The sequence below is a fragment of the Homalodisca vitripennis genome, chromosome 2, assembly GCF_021130785.1.
Source record: "Homalodisca vitripennis isolate AUS2020 chromosome 2, UT_GWSS_2.1, whole genome shotgun sequence".
Lineage (NCBI taxonomy): Eukaryota > Metazoa > Arthropoda > Insecta > Hemiptera > Cicadellidae > Homalodisca > Homalodisca vitripennis.
This window is the reverse complement of record NC_060208.1, coordinates 92,014,758-92,033,246: the sequence shown is the minus strand read 5'-3', so window position 1 is coordinate 92,033,246 and position 18,489 is coordinate 92,014,758.

Below are 18,489 nucleotides of genomic sequence, written 5' to 3'. Positions count from 1 at the left end.
TAAGTTTTCGTAAAAAGAAATTCGTCATCAACCATGTTATAGTGGGGATCGTTTAAAGGCATCAAAATATTTAATAATATAAAACTAGATTTTTTTAATAAGACTTTAATTTTTACCTTGCTATTAATAAAATGTACCGAAGGGTTCGTAAATACAAGTTAAATGAGCTCCAGTCAAGAATATGAAGACAATATTTTGGTTTTTAATTTTGTCCGATTTACTGATGGGGGCAGAACTATTACTTACGTTTCTGGTGGTTGTTATTAAGTGAAGCTAAATAATTTAAATAAAAATTACTGCATGATATTTTTAACCAATTCTAACCCCACAACTGTTACCGATTGGTTTCTTTTTAAGGGACATCCCTTTATAGATTTTACAAAAAAAATCAGATTGTGTGTTTGCCAAATGCAAATTGTTTGGCCTTTAAGGGAATACAATTTGTTAGAAAATTTGATATAATCCGTTTGTCATGATATATTTTTTGTATATTATTGTCAGCTAAAGTATGTCAAACATATTTTATCTGCTTCATACGGTAAAAGGATTTAAGTAAAACAGGTTTAAATAAAAATTAACGATCTACGTACCTGTTTACAGTTTTCAGTAAATTTTGAACGTAATATAGGTAAAGAATTTAAAGAAACGAAAGGAAATCAAATATCCTGTTGAGCAAGAATTTGAATAGGTTTATTTAATACACTATGACTGCTATTTTGTTATTCGTCTACTTACTTACTTAAATTATTTTTAAGTAATTTAGTTCAAATCTACAACCAATAACAGAATTTAAACACTGTAAAATGTGGGGTGTTTTCCTTTTGCATAAATTTGACAATTTTTTCAATGCTGTATAAACATGGTAAAGCGTAGATCTTAAAGCAATAAATGTGTAGATAGCTTCCAAACCATCTAGTGTGTTTATTTGTATTTGTAAATTAAAATGTATACCACAGGAACTTAATCAAAGTGTATTAACTATTAAATAATATAAAACATATTTTTATACGATATATTTAAAATTATGTATATTTTTAGCTAATAAAGAATAACCTGGTGAAATTGTGGTGTTTTATATTTTATCAATTTTGTTCATAGTCTCAATTCTGTCGCCATTATATTCGAATCTTCTTTAAAAAAAAGAAAGTTATTGGCAAACAGCTTCAACTAAGCTCCTCAGGAGTATTCTCTTCAGGCTGGTTGAAGCCTCTAGTAGAACCTATTCTGGCTACAGCAAAAGCGTCAATCAAATTTGAGCAACAAAATGGACAAGAAGCGGTAAATTACTTGCGCAATTACAGTACCGTCGCTAAAGTCGAAATACAGGGATGAAAAGAGTTGGTTGATTGGTTTTGTTTACTATGCAGGATTACGAGTGGGTGGAGTTCACTTAATACAACATACGGCTTTTTAAGGCCTAAGCGTTAATGAATATTGTTTTCCCCGATATTCCCTACCTGCTTTGACTGGAAAAGTGCTGGCCTCCCATTCTCCCAAGGTAACATGACTGAGGTAGTGGCCGTTATACCTCCTTATGGGATTTATAAATGACGCAGCCCCTAAAAACTTAAACATGAAAAATGTTTTGTCTCCGGAAACTGCTCATAGGTCTTTCTAGGACTAAATGCAATGGGGGTTATCTTATCTTGTCGTCTTAAATGATCGAAGACATGGGACTGATAAATTTGCTTCTTACTGGAATATGTGGCATGTGAAGAGAGCTCCCTGAATACTGATTACTACAACTGTACTCCTTGTCTTGTAGTAAATTTTCTTCATACTGATGTAAAAACTAAGCTTTATACAAATCCAAAACGTGAGCAGCAAAAAGTAATTCAGAGTTCCTAATTATAAATGTGTAGTCATTAAGTTAGGTATGAAGGGATTCATCAAGAAATAAACCCCCTTCTTCTCACTCTAATAACGCTTGGGGAAAGTGATTTTATGAATAGGTTAAACCTGGAATTCCCAGTCTTAGTTTTCTAATGTAGAGGCAATCCTAAAAACACATAATTGAGGTAGATTTTGAACTAACTCAAAAATATTGTCAAGTTATTCATTATATTTTTCAATAAAACGCTGTAGCACCTTAAACTCAGTAGTGAATGCTTTTCAAGTGATGTTGTTTTATCCTCGCTGTTAGTATTGGAACACACATTAAGTTTTAATTCTGAGTATATTAAAGATGGCAAAACGCTAAATACGTTATACGTTCAACGCTAAATTTTCATGGATATGTTTTAACTTAAATATTTTACAAGAAAACTGCCAGCCAATTATTTTTTTCTCTTTAAATAGGGAACTACTATTGTAATTATTAAATAACATGCTTTGGGAAATGTTATTAAAAAATCCATAATTAATTACACATTTTAAATTTTAGAGAGTAATATATTATGCTCAACTACAAAATTCCACAGGCATGAACGAGTACATAATATATGAGACACTACATTTTCATCTCACATAAACGGAATGGTGGCTGAATCCATCAATGCATTGGAAATGGTGTGTGAAGAGAGTGTATTTGCTTTCACTACTTGCTGTAAGTGGTTTATGATAAAATTAATATACAGGATCATGTTTTTTTAGGTTTATTTTACCTATATTTAAAAATAGTAACATATTAGATTTATAACAAATTGTTCAACTAAATACCCGTCAATAATTGGTTTGAGAAACTTATAAAATAAAAAGAAAGTGTCTCGTACACAGCGTAGCTGTTGAGTTTAGAAAGTTTTCATGAAATTTATGATAAGATACTGTATTGGCTAAGAAATGTAAGATGTAAAAGACAATTCTAGAGATGGGAAATTAATCAACTAGTACCAGGTTTTCCCCTTAATTAAAGCAAATTTGTTTAAAATATTAGTATTGTGGCTCACTATTATTTTAACTTAACAACGAAAACTAATATAATTGAATGAAATCTAAATGCCTACAATGAATACATGAATGGATACTGGACTGTCTGAATACTCAGTCTATAAAGTTCTTGTGGTTAATCTCACGTACATGTATGCAGCACATACCTAGCTGTCTCAGATAGCCAGTTATGAATCTATATGAGGATACAAATCTGCCCAGCCGAAATACAAATCTTACCACTAAGTCCAAGCTATCCACGTCTTTCTAGCGATTGTTTGCCTCAGTATGCAGTTGAGTTGCTGCATGAAAACTCAACATAGGCACTCCAATTTTCAAAAAACTTATATGCATATAACCCAACATTGGTTATAAGGTATTCAGTGGTCGTCTGTCCGTATAAATCAAATTTGGCTTAATTATCATGTTTCAATTTCCATGTTGCGGCGTAAATAAAACTGCAGCTCTCTTTCCGTAAACAGCAAACGACAATACTGAACATAACATTATCGCAATCCTTGCATGCTGTTTGTGACAATACTGAACATAACATTATCGCAATCCTTGCATGCTGTTTGTGACAATACTGAACATAACATTATCGCAATCCTTGCATGCTGTTTGTGACAATACTGAACATAACATTATCGCAATCCTTGCATGCTGTTTGTGACAATACTGAACATAACATTATCGCAATCCTTGCATGCTGTTTGTGACAATACTGAACATAACATTATCGCAATCCTTGCATGCTGTTTGTGACAATACTGAACATAACATTATCGCAATCCTTGCATGCTGTTTGTTAGCCACTTGAACGAACAAATATAATAAAAATTAAAAATTCCAAAGGAAACAAAGTTTGTTCTTGCTCTTACGACAGGAACAATTGAACTATATCGAACTCAAGCGTGTTTGTAAAAAGTAGTTTAAGCATGAGCTACTATAATATCAAGAACATCAAGCTTATTGGACGCTTGTACAGTTATACAGTTACTGCTTGGTAATAGTGTAAATCACATATAAGAAATACGAGTTTATAATCTATGGATTTTAAATAGTCTACAAAATAAATTGATAATTTAAATATTTATCTAAAATTCAAGATTATTTTGATAGATACAAAAAACCGTGTAAGATCATTAACGTTCAACTTTGTCAAGTTGTTATACCTGTGTTCTATTATGTAGTCTACGTGTTTTACAGTGTTTTAAAAATACTGTACTTCTTTGTACTTTCTTTTATTAGTAAATCTAGAAATACACAATGATAAAGAGAGCGACAGGGAAATTATCAATTCGAGCAAATATTGTATGCCTCGAATATATCGATGTTAATTTTTATTTTGAGAAGTTGGGTTGGCTAATAAAATCATCGTTCAAACACAACTTGAGAGCATGACGTAAACCATATACCGGCCGTGGTTCCTGTTCTCGTGCCACATGTTTTTGCCTGTAACTTTTTTAAGCCGGTTATCACTTGGCCTATATTTTAATTTAATATAAGGAGTATCTAATATTTTATTACCTATTTTCGTGGTTCCTAAATTTGAAATTTCTATTATGTATGACAGATGCATGGAGGTCAAGGCAAGAACGAAATTTTACGGCCTCCACAAAGTCTGCAATAATTCCTTGCACTCAAAGTAGCTTCTCCTGCTATTACTTTATAATTCATAAGAATCTTAGCTTATCTACATAAAGGCGGCAATAATATTTAAAGTCTTCTTTGACTTCACGTACTACTATTGGGTACAAATCGGGAAACGGTCATTGGTGATCTCACTCAATACAGACCGTCAGAGAAATTTCCTCTGATATTTGCAAATAATAATGTCAGGATTAATTTGAATCTTACTCACTTATTTTTGCTTTTTGTAGCTTCACGTAGAGAATTGTTTGGAGTTGCACGGTTCTTTTCATCTGATGCAACATCTCTATTTCTTATTTTTGTCGCCTTTCCTCATACCATTTTTTTATTACGATTGGGAGTCGAAACAAATTGAATATAGTTTAATGATTTTACCATTAAAAACCCTAGAAAAAGTCACTAAAACAAAGGTCGTACTGCAGAGACAACAAACTTTGCGTTTTATTATTATTTATTAGTTTAGTAGCGATCAATTCAATTAACAGATCCGAAATATTTTTTGGCCTATTAATTATGAAATTGTTTACATAAAAGTCGGCCGTTGCAATTCTGAGTGGAACGGGTATACATTCGGAATGGGTATACATGCATACTGACATATGGAATATTTCTGAAATAACTTAACTTTGAACTTATTTAAAATATAGAGTATCTAGTGATTAGAAGTAGTTTCCAGGGTAATTGAAATTTGGAATCCATTAGACCTCTTTTGTATTCACGCCTGGATCGTTGTAATCTCTCACGTTGTGTTAACCACAGTTCGCCGGCAATGTGGAAGCAAAAATAATAGTTTGACAAGTTATAAGAGTGCTTATCATAAATCCTTGAAAGTTTTATGCACGAAAATAATTTCCAATTATTTATTTTAAAACCGACATCTAAGTTGCAAATGGATTTCAATTTGAGGTTTGTAAAGAGAACTACTTCGTAAACTACTTAAGTTCAAGAATAAATTTCTTCGCATCAGAATCTTTTCAAAAAGAATTTTTGCATTTCTCGCCGTTAATTTTGTTATATTTTGGAATATATTTAAATAACATCAGATGAACCCGAAACATCGTAGTATATGGACAAGTATACGTACAGTTCTCGTACACTGTGTTCCTTTCTCACTTTATTATCTGAGCTGGTAGGGGTTAAATATTGTTCTATTCCATTCAGTTCTAACCTCAAATTTTCCAAAGGTAATATAAAATTGCTCTTAGATATGATTACAGATTACACGATTGGTATAATAGCTAGTTTCAACTGTATAAGAAGAGATAACAAAGTTAGAAATGAAAGCTTCTTGTTATGATTCAACTTATCCGTGTCGGTATGGCTACACAAAGCTGTTGCGGGTTATGCGATTGATATACTAGATAGTTTAAACTGTATAAGCAGAGATAACGAAGTTAGAAATGAACGCTTCGTGTGATGACTCAACTTATCCGTGTCGGTATGACTACACAAAGCTGTTGCGGGTTATACGATTGATATACTAGCTAGTTTAAACTGTATAAGCAGAGATAACGAAGTTAGAAATGAACGCTTCGTGTGATGACTCAACTTATCCGTGTCGGTATGACTACACAAAGCTGTTGCGGGTTATGCGATTGATATACTAGCTAGTTTCAACTATATGAGCAGAGATAACGAAGTTAGAAATGAACGCTTCGTGTGATGACTCTACTTATCCGTGTCGGTATGGCTACACAAAGCTGTTGCGGGTTATGCGATTGATATACTAGATAGTTTAAACTGTATAAGCAGAGATAACAACGTTAGAAATGAACGCTTCGTGTGATGACTCAACTTATCGTGTCGGTATGGCTACACAATGCTGTTGCGGGTTATTCGATTGATATACTAACTAGTTTAAACTGTATAAGCAAAGTCAAAGTCAAGTCCTTTAATTGCCGTTGATAATATTACAATTATGTGGCAAAAGTCATACAGAATAAATCTATAATTTTTACATTCGTTCACAATACCACATTCAGACATACAATCGTTACATTCATCCATACCACTTACTCGCCAATTCTCTCCACTGCCAACGCCAGTGTCAGTCTTCTAGATTGGAGGTCTCCCAACTATAATTCAAAAACTCGTCGACGCTATAGAATGCTTTAGACGCTAAAAAGCGCTTCAGACGAGTTTTCAACGCCTTGGGCGTTTGTACGTTTTTCATGGAATCCGGCAAACTGTTGATGAAACGGACACCTGCCTGCGAGGGCAGGTGTTCATAAACCACTGTTCTGTGTCGCCCAGTACGGTAGTTGTCTCTGCCTCTCGTTTCATATTCATGCACGTCACGGCCCCTAGTCAGGGCACATTTTGACTTACAGAATAAAACTGCCTCCAAGATATAGAGACATGGCAGGGTCAGCAGCTGCAATTTTTTGAAAGCTGGTCTACACGACTCTCTGAAGTTCATGTTGGCGATTGTTCTAATCGCTTTCTTTTGAAGCCTGAAAACTCTCAAAATTTGATTGTTTGAACAAGCTCTCCCAAAATCACTCCGTAGGAAAGATGCGGGTAAATCAGGCCGTAATACGCCGCCATCAGAACCTGACTTGGGCAGTATTTGGCTAAAGATCTTAAAACATAAACGCCAGATGCTAATTTTGAACAAACTGAATCAATGTGAACATTCCATGTCAAACCTCGATCAAGGTATATACCAAGGAATTTGGAGGAGTAAACTTCTTTTAATATGGAGTCTCCCAGCATGACGGAAGGCCCACACCCAACGTCCATTGGTCGCAGGGCGAAATTCAGAAAATTAGATTTTGTGGAATTTGTTGTGAGGTTGAGGCTATGAAAGTGTTGGACGCAATTGTTAAGGTCAACAAAAGCTTTTTGTTCCAAAACTTCTTTTGATGTATCGTTAAAACAGAGAGTCGTGTCATCAGCATACTGCACGAGATTCCCGTACAGAAGTGATGACTCGATGTCATTGACATAGACCAGAAAAAGGATTGGACTGAGGATGGAGCCTTGGGGAACTCCATATCTCAAATCCAATGGACTTGAAAGGTGATTTGTAATTTGGACAGTCTGTGTTCTATGGCTTAGAAATGATTTAATCCACAGCAGGGGCATACCTCGAATGCCATGAGATTCAAGTTTGTCAAGAAGTGTATTATTGTCAACAGAGTCGAATGCTTTAGATAAGTCGAGAAACACACTTATGGTGGGATTCTGACACTCTAACCCCTCTACAATCATTTCGACCAGACTCACCACAGCGTCTACCGTCGATTTTCCCGTTCTGAAGCCAAATTGGTCTTAAGAGAGCTGGTTGTGTTTGCTAAGAAAACGAAGCATTCTTGTCAAAAATACAGCAGAGATAACGAAGTTAGAAATTAACGCTTCGTGTGATGACTCAACTTATCCGTGTCGGTATGACTACACAAAGCTGTTGCGGGTTATGCGATTGATATACTAGCTAGTTTAAACTGTATAAGCAGTGATAACGAAGTTAGAAATTAACGCTTCGTGTGATGACTCAACTTATCCGTGTCGGTATGACTACACAAAGCTGTTGCGGGTTATGCGATTGATATACTAAATAGTTTAAACTGTATAAGCAGAGATAACAACGTTAGAAATAAACGCTTCGTGTGATGACTCAACTTATCCGTGTCGGTACGGCTACACAAAGCTGTAGCGGGTTAATCGATTGATATACTAGCTAGTTTCAACTATATGAGCAGAGATAACGAAGTTAGAAATGAACGCTTCTTGTGATGACTCAACTTATCGTGTCGGTATGGCTACACAAAGCTGTTGCGGGTTATTCGATTGATATACTAACTAGTTTAAAACTGTATAAGCAAAAGTCAAAGTCAAGTCCTTTAATTGCCGTTGATAATATTACAATTATGTGGCAAAAGTTATATAGAACAAATCTATAATTTTTACATTCGTTCACAATACCCACATTCAGACATACAATCGTTACATTCATCCATACCACTTACTCGCCAATTTCGCTCTCCACTGCCAACGCCAGTGTCAGTCTTCTAGATTGGAGGTCTCCCAACTATAATTCAAAAACTCGTCGACGCTATAGAATGCTTTTAGACGCTAAAAAGCGCTTCAGACGAGTTTTCGTCAACGCCTTGGGCGTTTGTATGTTTTTCATGGAATCCGGCAAACTGTTGATGAAACGGACACCTGCCTGCGAGGGCAGGTGTTCATAAACCACTGTTCTGTGTCGCCCAGTACGGTAGTTGTCTCTGCCTCTCGTTTCATATTCATGCACGTCACGGCTCCCTAGTCAGGGCACAATTTTGACTTACAGAATAAAACTGCCTCCAAGATATAGAGACATGGCAGGGTCAGCAGCTGCAATTTTTGAAAGCTGGTCTACACGACTCTCTGAAGTTCATGTTGTGGCGATTGTTCTAATCGCTTTCTTTTGAAGCCTGAAAACTCTCAAAATTTGATTGTTTGAACAAGCTCTCCCAAAATCACTCCGTAGGAAAGATGCGGGTAAATCAGGCCGTAATACGCCGCCATCAGAACCTGACTTGGGCAGTATTTGGCTAAAGATCTTAAAACATAAACGCCAGATGCTAATTTTTGAACAAACTGAATCAATGTGAACATTCCATGTCAAACCTCGATCAAGGTAATATACCATAGGAATTTGGAGGAGTAAACTTCTTTTAATATGGAGTCTCCCAGCATGACGGAAGGCCCACACCCAACGTCCATTGGTCGCAGGGCGAAATTCAGAAAAATTAGATTTTGTGGAATTTGTTGTGAGGTTGAGGCTATGAAAGTGTTGGACGCAATTGTTAAGGTCAACAAAAGCTTTTTGTTCCAAAACTTCTTTTGATTTATCGTTAAAACAGAGAGTCGTGTCATCAGCATACTGCACGAGATTCCCGTACAGAAGTGATGACTCGATGTCATTGACATAGACCAGAAAAAAAGGATTGGACTGAGGATGGAGCCTTGGGGAAACTCCATATCTCAAATCCAATGGACTTGAAAGGTGATTTGTAATTTGGACAGTCTGTGTTCATGCTTAGAAATGATTTTAATCCACAGCAGGGGCATACTTAAAGCCATGAGATTGTTTGTCAAGAAGTGTATGTCAACTGAGTCGAATGCTTTAGATAAGTTCACACAATTATGGATTCTGACATCCTAACCTTTACAAACCATTTCGACCAGACTCAATAACCCCTCCAGCGTCTACGTCGATTTTCCCCTCGAATGCCATGAGATTCAAGTTTGTGTCAAGAGTTCTTGTCAAAACGAATTATTGTCAACAGAGTCGAATGCTTTAGATAGTCGAGAAACACAAGCTTATGGTGTGATTCTGACACTCTAACCCCTCTACAACCATTTCGACCAGACTCACCACAGCGTCTACCGTCGATTTTCCCGTTTTCTGAAGCCAAATTGGTCTTAAGAGAGCTTGTTGTGTTTGCTAAGAAAACGAAGCATTCTTGTTCAAAAATACAGCAGAGATAACAACGTTAGAAATGAACGCTTCGTGTGATGACTCAACTTATCCGTGTCGGTACGGCTACACAAAGCTGTAGCGGGTTAATCGATTGATATATACTAGCTAGTTTCAAACTATATGAGCAGAGATAACGAAGTTAGAAATGAACGCTTCTTGTGATGACTCAACTTATCGTGTCGGTATGGCTACACAAAGCTGTTGCGGGTTATTCGATTGATATACTAACTAGTTTAAACTGTATAAGCAAAGTCAAAGTCAAGTCCTTTAATTGCCGTTGATAATATTACAATTATGTGGCAAAAGTTATATAAGAACAAATCTATAATTTTTACATTCGTTCACAATACCACATTCAGACATACAATCGTTACATTCATCCATACCACTTACTCGCCAATTCTCTCCACTGCCAACGCCAGTGTCAGTCTTCTAGATTGGAGGTCTCCCAACTATAATTCAAAAACTCGTCGACGCTATAGAATGCTTTAGACGCTAAAAAGCGCTTCACAGACGAGTTTTCAACGCCTTGGGCGTTTGTACGTTTTTTCATGGAATCCGGCAAACTGTTGATGAAACGGACACCTGCCTGCGAGGGCAGGTGTTCAAAAAACCACTGTTCTGTGTCGCCCAGTACGGTAGTTGTCTCTGCCTCTTCGTTTCATATTCATGCACGTCACAGGGCCCCCCTAGTCAGGGCACATTTTGACTTACAGAATAAAACTGCCTCCAAGATATAGAGACATGGCAGGGTCAGCAGCTGCAATTTTTTGAAAGCTGGTCTACACGACTCTCTGAAGTTCATGTTGGCGATTGTTCTAATCGCTTTCTTTTGAAGCCTGAAAACTCTCAAAATTTGATTGTTTGAACAAGCTCTCCCAAAATCACTCCGTAGGAAAGATGCGGGTAAATCAGGCCGTAATACGCCGCCATCAGAACCTGACTTGGGCAGTATTTTGGCTAAAGATCTTAAAACATAAACGCCAGATGCTAATTTTGAACAAACTGAATCAATGTGAACATTCCATGTCAAACCTCGATCAAGGTATATACCAAGGAATTTGGAGGAGTAAATTCTTTTAATATGGAGTCTCCCAGCATGACGGAAGGCCCACACCCAACGTCCATTGGTCGCAGGGCGAAATTCAGAAAATTAGATTTTGTGGAATTTGTTGTGAGGTTGAGGCTATGAAAGTGTTGGACGCAATTGTTAAGGTCAACAAAAGCTTTTTGTTCCAAAACTTCTTTTGATGTATCGTTTAAAAACAGAGAGTCGTGTCATCAGCATACTGCACGAGATTCCCGTACAGAAGTGATGACTCGATGTCATTGACATAGACCAGAAAAAGGATTGGACTGAGGATGGAGCCTTGGGGAACTCCATATCTCAAATCCAATGGAACTTGAAAGGTGATTTGTAATTTGGACAGTCTGTGTTCTATTGGCTTAGAAATGATTTAATCCACAGCTGGGGCATACCTCGAATGCCAATGAGATTCAAGTTTGTCAAGAAAGTGTATTATTGTCAACAGAGTCGAATGCTTGGGATAAGTCCGAGAAACACACTTATGGTGGGATTCTGACACTCTAACCCCTCTACAAACCATTTCGACCAGACTCACCACAGCGTCTACCGTCGATTTTCCCGTTCTGAAGCCAAAAATTGAGATTCAGAGAGCTGGGTTGTGTTTGCTAAGAAAACGAAGCATTCTTGTCAAAAATACAGCAGAGATAACGAATGCTTTAGAAATTAACGCTTCGTGTGATGACTCAACTTATCCGTGTCGGATGACTACACAAAGCTGTTGCGGGTTATGCGATTGATATACTAAGCTAGTTTTTTTAAACTGACGCAGTTGATAACGAAGTTAAAAATGAACGCTTCGTGTGATGACTCAACTTATCCGTGTCGGTATGACTACACAAAGCTGTTGCGGGTTATGGCGATGCTAAGATATACTAAATAGTTTAAACTGTAAATAAGCAGATATAACAACGTTTGAAATGAACGCTTCGTGTGATGACTCAACTTATCCGTGTCGGTACGGCTACACAAAGCTGTAGCGGGTTAATCGATTGATATACTAGCTAGTTTTCAACTATATGAGCAGAGATAACGAAGTTAGAAATGAACGCTTCTTGTGATGACTCAACTTATCGTGTCGGTATGGCTACACAAAAGCTGTTGCGGGTTATTCGATTGATATACTAACTAGTTTAAACTGTATAAGCAAAGTCAAAGTCAAGTCCTTTAATTGCCGTTGATAATATTACAATTATGTGGCAAAAGTCATATAGAATAAATCTATAATTTTTACATTCGTTCACAATACCACATTCAGACATACAATCGTTACATTCATCCATACCACTTACTCGCCAATTCTCTCCACTGCCAACGCCAGTGTCAGTCTTCTAGATTGGAGGTCTCCCAACTATAATTCAAAAACTCGTCGACGCTATAGAATGCTTTAGACGCTAAAAAGCGCTTCAGACGAGTTTTCAACGCCTTGGGCGTTTGTACGTTTTTCATGGAATCCGGCAAACTGTTGATGAAACGGACACCTGCCTGCGAGGGCAGGTGTTCATAAACCACTGTTCTGTGTCCGCCCAGTACGGTAGTTGTCTCTGCCTCTCGTTTCATATTCATGCACGTCACGGCCCCTAGTCAGGGCACATTTTTGACTTACCAGAATAAAACTGCCTCCAAGATATAGAGACATGGCAGGGTCAGCAGCTGCAATTTTTTGAAAGCTGGTCTACACGACTCTCTGAAGTTCATGTTGGCGATTGTTCTAATCGCTTTCTTTTGAAGCCTGAAAAACTCTCAAAATTTGATTGTTTGAACAAGCTCTCCCAAAATCACTCCGTAGGAAAGATGCGGGTAAATCAGGCCGTAATACGCCGCCATCAGAACCTGACTTGGGCAGTATTTGGCTAAAGATCTAAAACATAAACGCCAGATGCTAATTTTGAACAAACTGAATCAATGTGGGAACATTCCATGTCAAACCTCGATCAAGGTATATACCAAGGAATTTGGAGGAGTAAACTTCTTTTAATATGGAGTCTCCCAGCATGACGGAAGGCCCACACCCAACGTCCATTGGTCGCAGGGCGAAATTCAGAAAAATTAGATTTTGTGGGAATTTGTTGTGAGGTTGAGGCTTTGAAAGTGTTTGGACGCAATTGGATAAGGTCAACAAAAGCTTTTTGTTCCAAAACTTCTTTTGATGTATCGTTAAAACAGAGAGTCGTGTCATCAGCATACTGCACGAGATTTCCCGTACAGAAGTGATGACTCGATGTCATTGACATAGACCAGAAAAAGGATTGGACTGAGGATGGAGCCTTGGGGAACTCCATATCTCAAATCCAATGGACTTGAAAGGTGATTTGTAATTTGGACAGTATGTGTTCTATGGCTTAGAAATGATTTAATCCACAGCAGGGGCATACCTCGAATGCCATGAGATTCAAGTTTGTCAAGAAGTGTATTATTGTCAACAGAGTCGAATGCTTTGGATAAGTCGAGAAACACACTTATGGTGGGATTCTGACACTCTAACCCCTCTACAACCATTTCGACCAGACTCACCACAGCGTCTACCGTCGATTTTCCCGTTCTGAGGCCAAATTGGTCTTAAGAGAGCTGGTTGTGTTTTGCTAAGAAAAACGAAGCATTCTTGTCAAAAATACAGCAGAGATAACGAAGTTAGAAATTAACGCTTCGTGTGATGACTCAACTTATCCGTGTCGGTATGACTACACAAAGCTGTTGCGGGTTATGCGATTGATATACTAGCTAGTTTTAAAACTGTATAAGCAGTGATAACGAAGTTAGAAATTAACGCTTCGTGTGATGACTCAACTTATCCGTGTCGGGTATGACTACACAAAGCTGTTGCGGGTTATGCGATTGATATACTAAATAGTTTAAAAAACTGTATAAGCAGAGATATACAACGTTAGAAATGAACGCTTCGTGTGATGACTCAACTTATCCGTTGTCGGTACGGCTACACAAAGCTGTAGCGGGTTTAATCGAATTGATATACTAGCTAGTTTCAACTATATGAGCAGAGATAACGAAGTTAGAAATGAACGCTTCTTGTGATGACTCAACTTATCGTGTCGGTATGGCTACACAAAGCTGTTGCGGGTTATTCGATTGATATATACTAACTAGTTTAAACTGTATAAGCAAAGTCAAAGTCAAGTCCTTTAATTGCCGTTGATAATATTACAATTATGTGGCAAAAGTCATATAGAATAAATCTATAATTTTTACATTCGTTCACAATACCACATTCAGACATACAATCGTTACATTCATCCATACCACTTACTCGCCAATTCTCTCCACTGCCAACGCCAGTGTCAGTCTTCTAGATTGGAGGTCTCCCAACTATAATTCAAAAAAACTCGTCGACGCTATAGAATGCTTTTAGACGCTAAAAAGCGCTTCAGACGAGTTTTCAAACGCCTTGGGCGTTTGTACGTTTTTCATGGAATCCGGCAAACTGTTGATTGAAACGGACACCTGCCTGCGAGGGCAGGTGTTCATAAAACCACTGTTCTGTGTCGCCCAGTACGGTAGTTGTCTCTGCCTCTCGTTTCATATTCATGCACGTTCACGGCCCCTAGTCAGGGGCACATTTTGACTTACAGAATAAAAACTGCCTCCAAGATATAGAGACAATGGCAGGGTCAGCAGCTGCAATTTTTTTGAAAGCTGGTCTACACGACTCTCTGAAGTTCATGTTGGCGATTGTTCTAATCGCTTTCTTTTGAAGCCTGAAAACTCTCAAAATTTGATTGTTTTTGAACAAGCTCTCCCAAAATCACTCACTCCGTAGGAAAGATGCGGGTAAATCAGGCCGTAATACGCCGCCATCAGAACCTGACTTGGGCAGTATTTGGCTAAAGATCTTAAAACACATAAACGCCAGATGCTAATTTTGAACAACACTGAATCACTGTGAACATTCCATGTCAAACCTCGATCAAGGTATATACCAAGGAATTGGAGGAGTAAACTTCTTTTAATATGGAGTCTCCCAGCATGACGGAAGGCCCACACCCAACGTCCATTGGTCGCAGGGCGAAATTCAGAAAATTAGATTTTGTGGAATTTGTTGTGAGGTTGAGGCTATGAAAAGTGTTGGGACGCAATTGTTAAGGTCAACAAAAGCTTTTTGTTCCAAAAACTTCTTTTGATTTATCGTTTTAAAACAGAGAGTCGTGTCATCAGCATTACTGCACGAGATTCCCGTACAGAAGTGATGACTCGATGTCATTGACATAGACCAGAAAAAGGATTGGACTGAGGATGGAGCCTTGGGGAACTCCATATCTCAAATCCAATGGACTTGAAAGGTGATTTGTAATTTGGACAGTCTGTGTTCTATGGCTTAGAAATGATTTAATTCACAGCAGGGGCATACCTCGAATGCCATGAGATTCAAGTTTGTCAAGAAGTGTATTATTGTCAACAGAGTCCGAATGCTTTAGATAAGTCGAGAAACACACTTATGGTGGGATTCTGACACTCTAACCCCTCTACAACCATTTCGACCAGACTCACCACAGCGTCTACCGTCGATTTTCCCGTTCTGAAGGCCAAATTGGTCTTAAGAGAGCTGGTTGTGTTTTGCTAAGAAAACGAAGCATTCTTGTCAAAAATACAGCAGAGATAACAACGTTAGAAATGAACGCTTCGTGTGATGACTCAACTTATCCGTGTCGGTACGGCTACACAAAGCTGTAGCGGGTTAATCGATTGATATACTAGCTAGTTTCAACTATATGAGCAGAGATAACGAAGTTAGAAATGAACGCTTCTTGTGATGACTCAACTTATCGTGTCGGTATGGCTACACAAAGCTGTTGCGGGTTATTCGATTGATATACTAACTAGTTTAAAACTGTATAAGCAAAGTCAAATTCAAGTCCTTTAATTGCCGTTGATAATATTACAATTATGTGGCAAAAGTCATAATAGAATAAATCTATAATTTTTACATTCGTTCACAATACCACATTCAGACATACAATCGTTACATTCATCCATACCACTTACTCGCCAATTCTCTCCACTGCCAACGCCAGTGTCAGTCTTCTAGATTGGAGGTCTCCCAACTATAATTCAAAAACTCGTCGACGCTATAGAATGCTTTAGACGCTAAAAAAGCGCTTCAGACGAGTTTTCAACGCCTTGGGCGTTTGTACGTTTTTCATGGAATCCCGGCAAACTGTTGATGAAACGGACACCGGCCCCTGCGAGGGCAGGTGTTCATAAACCACTGTTCTGTGTCGCCCAGTACGGTAGTTGTCTCTGCCTCTCGTTTCATATTCATGCACGTCACGGACCTAGTCAGGGCACATTTTGACTTACAGATAAAAAAACTGCCTCCAAGATATAGAGGACATGGCAGGGTCAGCAGCTGCAATTTTTTGAAAGCTGGTCTACACGACTCTCTGAAGTTCATGTTGGCGATTGTTCTAATCGCTTTTCTTTTGAAGCCTGAAAACTCTCAAAATTTTGATTGTTTGAACAAGCTCTCCCAAAATCACTCCGTAGGAAAGATGCGGGTAAATCAGGCCGTAATACGCCGCCATCAGAACCTGACTTGGGCAGTATTTGGCTAAAGATCTTAAAACATAAACGCCAGATGCTAAGTTTGAACAAACTGAATCAATGTGAACATTCCATGTCAAAACCTCGAATCAAGGTATATACACAAGGAATTTGGAGGAGTAAACTTCTTTTAATATGGAGTGTCTCCCAGCATGACGGAAGCCCACACCCAACGTCCATTGGTCGCAGGGCGAAATTCAGAAAATTAGATTTTTGTGGAATTTGTTGTGAGGTTTGAGGCTATGAAAGTGTTGGACGCAATTGTTAAGGTCAACAAAAGCTTTTTGTTCCAAAACTTCTTTTGATTTATCGTTAAAACAGAGAGTCGTGTCATCAGCATACTGCACGAGATTCCCGTACAGAAGTGATGACTCGATGTCATTGACCATAGACCAGAAAAAGGATTGGATGAGGATGGAGCCTTGGGGAACTCCATATCTCAAATCCAAATGGACTTGAAAGGGTGATTTGTAATTTGGGACAGTCTGTGTTCTATGGCTTAGAAATGATTTAATCCACAGCAGGGGCATACCTCGAATGCCATGAGATTCAAGTTTGTCAAGAAGTGTATTATTGTCAACAGAGTCGAATGCTTTGGACAAGTCGAGAAACACCCTTATTGTGGGATTCTGACACTCTAACCCCTCTACAACCATTTCGACCAGACTCACCACAGCGGTCTACCGTCGATTTTCCCGTTCTGAAGCCAAATTGGTCTTCAGAGAGCTGGTTGTGTTTGCTAAGAAAACGAAGCATTCTTGTCAAAAATACAGCAGAGATAACGAAGTTAGAAATTAACGCTTCGTGTGATGACTCAACTTATCCGTGTCGGTATGACTACACAAAGCTGTTGCGGGTTATGCGATTGATATACTAGCTAGTTTAAACTGTATAAGCAGTGATAACGAAGTTAGAAATGAACGCTTCGTGTGATGACTCAACTTATCCGTGTCGGTATGACTACACAAAGCTGTTGCGGGTTATGCGATTGATATACTAAATAGTTTAAACTGTATAAGCAGAGATAACAACGTTAGAAAATGAACGCTTCGTGTGATGACTCAACTTATCCGTGTCGGTGCGGCTACACAAAGCTGTAGCGGGTTAATCGATTGATATACTAGCAAGTTTCAAACTATATGAGCAGAGATAAACGAAGTTAGAAATGAACGCTTCTTGTGATGACTCAACTTATCGTGTCGGTATACGCTACACAAAGCTATTTGCGGGTTATTCGATTGATATACTAACTAGTTTTAAACTGTATAAGCAAAGTCAAAGTCAAGTCCTTTAATTGCCGTTGATAATATTACAATTATGTGGCAAAAGTCATATAGAATAAATCTATAATTTTTACATTCGTTCACAATACCACATTCAGACATACAATCGTTACATTCATCCATACCACTTACTCGCCAAATTCTCTCACTGCCAACCGCCAGTGTCAGTTCTTCTAGATTGGAGGTCTCTCCCAACTATAATTCAAAAACTCGTCGACGCTATAGAATGCTTTAGACGCTAAAAAGCGCTTCAGACGAGTTTTCAACGCCTTGGGCGTTTGTACGTTTTTCATGGAATCCGGCAAACTGTTGATGAACGGACACCTGCCTGCGAGGGCAGGTGTTCATAAACCACTGTTCTGTGTCGCCCAGTACGGTAGTTGTCTCTGCCTCTCGTTTTCATATTCATTGCACGTCACGGCCCCTAGTCAGGGCACATTTTGACTTACAGAATAAAACTGCCTCCAAGATATAGAGACATGGCAGGGTCAGCAGCTGCAATTTTTTGAAAGCTGGTCTACACGACTCTCTGAAGTTCATGTTTGGCGATTGTTCTAATCGCTTTTCTTTTGAAGCCTGAA